The following is a 5,000-nucleotide window of genomic DNA, read 5'->3' on the forward strand; positions in this document are numbered from 1 at the left end:
TCATGACTTGTTTTTAAGATGAAACATTACCCTTCAGGCAAATTAGGAGCCTTTCACGTCGGCTGCAGATTCTCGATGCAATGGGACGCGAAGAGTGAGAAGAACCTTGGACACCGATTTGATTTCTTATATTTACAAAGTTGATTAACATTAGCATCAGGTATGACATCCGACGAAATCAAGTATAAAGTGTTTGTATGAAATTGCCTGTGATTATATATCAGTGTCACCTTGATCATTCAACTGCATCTTTGAACTGGTGATTTCGTTATCATCATCGTCACCATCATTATCATATTCATCACCACTGCCACCTTCACCACCGTGATGATGATGATGATGATGATGATGATCATCATCATCATCATCATCATCATCATCATCATCATCATCATCATCATCATCATCATCATCATCATTATCATCGTCATCGTCATCATCATCATCATCATCATCATCATCATCATCATCATCATCATCATCATCATCATCATCATCATCATCATCATCATCATCACCACCACCACCATCATCATCATCATCACAATAATCATAATTATCATCATCATCATCATCATCATCATCATCATCATCATCATCATCATCATCATCATCATCATCATCATCATCATCATCATCATCATCATCATCATCATCATCATCATCGTCATCATCATAATTTTTTTTACAGTTCCTGGCATTCTTATTAATATTTGTGAGTCATCACAACACAGGGGGTTAAAGAAAATATTCTCCTTTTCCGTTCATTTCCCTGTAATACGGTGTGATTCAAAACCTATCATACTAGAGAGATTGAAACACTTTCGCGTTTGGTAAACCCACCAAATGGACTTTGACAGTGCTTTCTCAGGAATCAGGAACCATTTCTTCTCAAAATGGGTTGAAAGGCTTTCGCTAGGAGGCGCTTAGCTATTGCCGAAGCTGTTGTATCTGAACACTGAACTACTAATTTTCATTAAAATTGATTAGTTTGATCATGGTATGATGTGCACACCCAAGATCTTATACACACACACACACACACACACACACACACACACACACACACACACACACACACACACACACACACACACACACACACACACACACACACACACACACACACACACACACACACACACACACATACACACACACACACATACACACACACACACACACACACACACACACACACACACACACACACATACACACACACACACATACACACACACACACACACACACACACACACACACATACACACACACACACACACACACACACACACACACACACACACACACACACACACACACACACACACACACACACACACACACACACACACACACACACACACACACACACACTTCATCCTAACAAAAGAACGTGAGGTAAGTGAAATATTTAATTACTGGTTATTCTGTGGATGGAGAAGACAGAAGTAAGAAAAGAATTGTACAGGCAAGAAAGATACAATTATACAAAATTTAAATGAGCAAATTAAGGAAATACTTTGAAGAAGCCGAATGGAGTCCAGTGATATAAGAAGAAATGGGAAATCTTCCAGGAAATCTACAACGCAAGGGTGTAGGAGTACGTGGCAAAGATGAGTGGATTTTTTTCTTTTTTGATATACTTTATGAAACAGAAAAACAAGAGAGATGAGGTATGGAACAGGTAGGGGAAAAGAAGAACAAATAAAATAGAAAATGCACAAGAACCAGAAATCAATAGGCATGGAACAGAAGAGAGGAGGAAAGAAACCATGAGATGTGTGCAAGTGTAAAGATGAACACATGTACTTTTACTTATTTGTGAATGGCAGATTGAAGAACAGAGAATATTCAAGTGAAGAATCATTAATTCATCTTGATATAATAAACAAACGATTCCAATCAACATTCACCAAGGAAGAAAATTTTCAGGGAGAGATGAGTGAAATGAATATAAATGTGGAACCACAAAAATATAATAAATTTCAAGAGCTTGGAAGTGAGAAACTCTTTGAGGCCAGATAGAATCTCGAACTGGATAATTAAAGAATGCAGAAAACAATTGGTTGATGCAATAGATAAACTGACTGTATGTCACATAAAAGGAAGGCAGTGCCACTGGACTGGAAATTAACCACTTTGATACTAATGTACAAAAGAGGATGCGGGGAGGAACCATTGAATTATAGACAGGTGTTCTTGACCTGCACGATAGCCAAAATGCGTGAAGAAAAGTTGTAAAAGATGGATGGATAAAATATTTGGAGAAGGGAATCTTTGTTGAAAATCAATTTCAATTTAGACGCGGAAAGTCATATGTAACCAACCTAGTAATTTTTGTATTTATTTATTTCTTCCTTTTTTTATTTGCGAGTGGTTAATATGCTGCATGAATCAGAAGGATTGTGTATGCTTTAACATAGTATAGGTTTACATGGCATGGTTAAACATGGCTTTCGATATGGTATCATACAAAAGATAACTATAGAAGTTGGAAAGCTTAGGGCTTTAAGGAAGTACATTGGAAAGGATGAAATAGTTCCTAAATGACAGATATGAGCAAACAGCAGTGAAAGATGAAATATCAAATTACAGACAGTTAATTAGTGGAGTGCCACAAGGCTTGATATTGGAGCCTGTAATATACTTAGACTATATCAGTGATATCATGAATGAAATAAGTAGCTATGCAAACTTATTTGTGAAGAGTGAAATGTGAAGATAATTGTAAATTGCTAACAAACAATGGAACCAGAAATGAAAAAGAAAATTCAATACAAAGGAATTAAAACTCTTGGATGAGAGTCAAAGCAAAACGAGACCGCCAGGAAGTCATGGAATGGAAGATGAAATAATCATAAATAGAAAAATGAAAGTGCTTAGAAATTCTAATCAGAGATGGTTATAAATAGAATAAATGAGTTATACTGCATAAATTTATAATATACATAAGGGTTTAATTTCATTATATGAGTAAAGATATAATGAAATGATAATAATAATAAAAACCACGATCCGTCCGAGAATGAAATATGCAGTAATGGTGGAGTTCAGAATTAAGAGAATACAAAGTGAAGAAACCAGTATGATCCCCAGTCCGGTCAAGTCATATGAGGAAAGACTGAATACAATACGACCACCTACATTGAATGAGCATAGATAGTTGATATGATTGTGATATTTAGAACAAATAAATAAATAGAAAAAAAAATCTGTATGGTATGAAAGAACGAAGAACCATAGCAGAAATAAATATATTAATGCATACATAAGTGAATATACAAATAGATAAATAAATAATTGAAAAATATATAGTTAAATAGAAAAATATATACTTATGTAAATATATACATCTAATAAAATATGACAGATTGGTTGAAAAATAAGGAAATATAGCTTTCCACATTTGCTGTCGAAAAAATATGAAAAAGTTAGAATAAAATTAACTACGTAAATAAATAGAAGGTAAATATGATAAGTGGAGATATACCATAGACATGTGACCCCTAAAACATACACACAATTCTGTAAATGCACATGTACAAACACGCACACATGTATACACACACACACACACACACACACACACACACACACACACACACACACACACACACACACACACACACACACACACACACACACATAGGTAAATACACAGAGGCTCGTGCGCACACACACACATAGGCACACACACATAGGCGCGCGCACACACACACACACACACACACACACACACACACACACACACACACACACACACACACACACACACACACAGGCACACACACATAGGCGCGTGCGCACACACACACATATGCACACACACATAGGCGCGTGCGCACACACACACATAGGCACACACACATAGGCGCGCGCGCACACACACACACACACACACACACACACACACACACACACACACACACACACACACACACACACACACACACACACACACACACACACACACACACACACACACACACACACATACACAAATGCCGTACATATATGGTAGTGTTTACAGCAAGGAAGGCCCGGTTCACAGGCGCGAAGCAGAGGACTGTGATGGACCGTTCCATTACTCGCCTCTACTTTATTAAGAGGATTTATTGGCCATCATGCAGGTCCGGAAGATGGGTGTGGGGACTGGGACGGGGGGACAGGGAGGGGAAGATAGGAGGAGGAGGAGGAGGAGGAGGAGAAAGAGAGAGAAGGAAGAGGGGTAGTAAGCGAATCGGAAGGGGAAAAGATTATGTGATATGCGTTTGAGGAAATGATTCTGTGATATTTTGGGGTGAATTCACATCGTGGAATTATTTCCCAGTGAGTTACCGAGTTGTCCACTACCAAAAGAACGAAAGAACTGTATGTCTTTGTCACAACTACGGAAAAAAAAATAGTCCAATCCTTTCTTTTTACTTTTCATGGATTCACGCAAGCTGCCCCTTGCACTAGCTTTTCAAATACCAAGGGTAAAGGTGATGGGTTTGGCCATAACTAAGGCCTTATTACAGTAAGCTCTTAACCTCATGTACGCCTATAATAACAGATGTGATGGGATAATATGAATATTCGGACACTTGATACGGCAATGAAAAAAATACGTTCTCAGTTCGTTTATATACCGAAGAATTCATCTGAAGAAGTTGATCAGCCCTATTCGCTGAAAGATAGAACATCTCAGATTAAGTCCTTTAATGTGAATAGTATACAATTATACATAACTCAGGAGTAAACCTACAACCCATTAGGTTTCGATCAACTGACTTCCAGTTCAAGTCAGGGTCAACCCCAGAGGCAGATTGTGGTAATTAAGCTCAAGAGCTACGGAGTGGATATTTGGATCGAAAGAGAAACGAAGAAGCACTAATGTATTGAGATTATCCCCTAGTAGAGTGAAAAGCTCTCAGCTGATACTGTATGAGCGAATGGCCTTTTCCCTTCTGTAAGAGGGTGGCCGTATTATATCTTGATTCCTTGCGGGAGTAA

Source organism: Oratosquilla oratoria, chromosome 28 (genome assembly GCF_046742065.1).
Source record: "Oratosquilla oratoria isolate Oo_2021 chromosome 28, ASM4674206v1, whole genome shotgun sequence".
NCBI classification, from domain to species: domain Eukaryota; kingdom Metazoa; phylum Arthropoda; class Malacostraca; order Stomatopoda; family Squillidae; genus Oratosquilla; species Oratosquilla oratoria.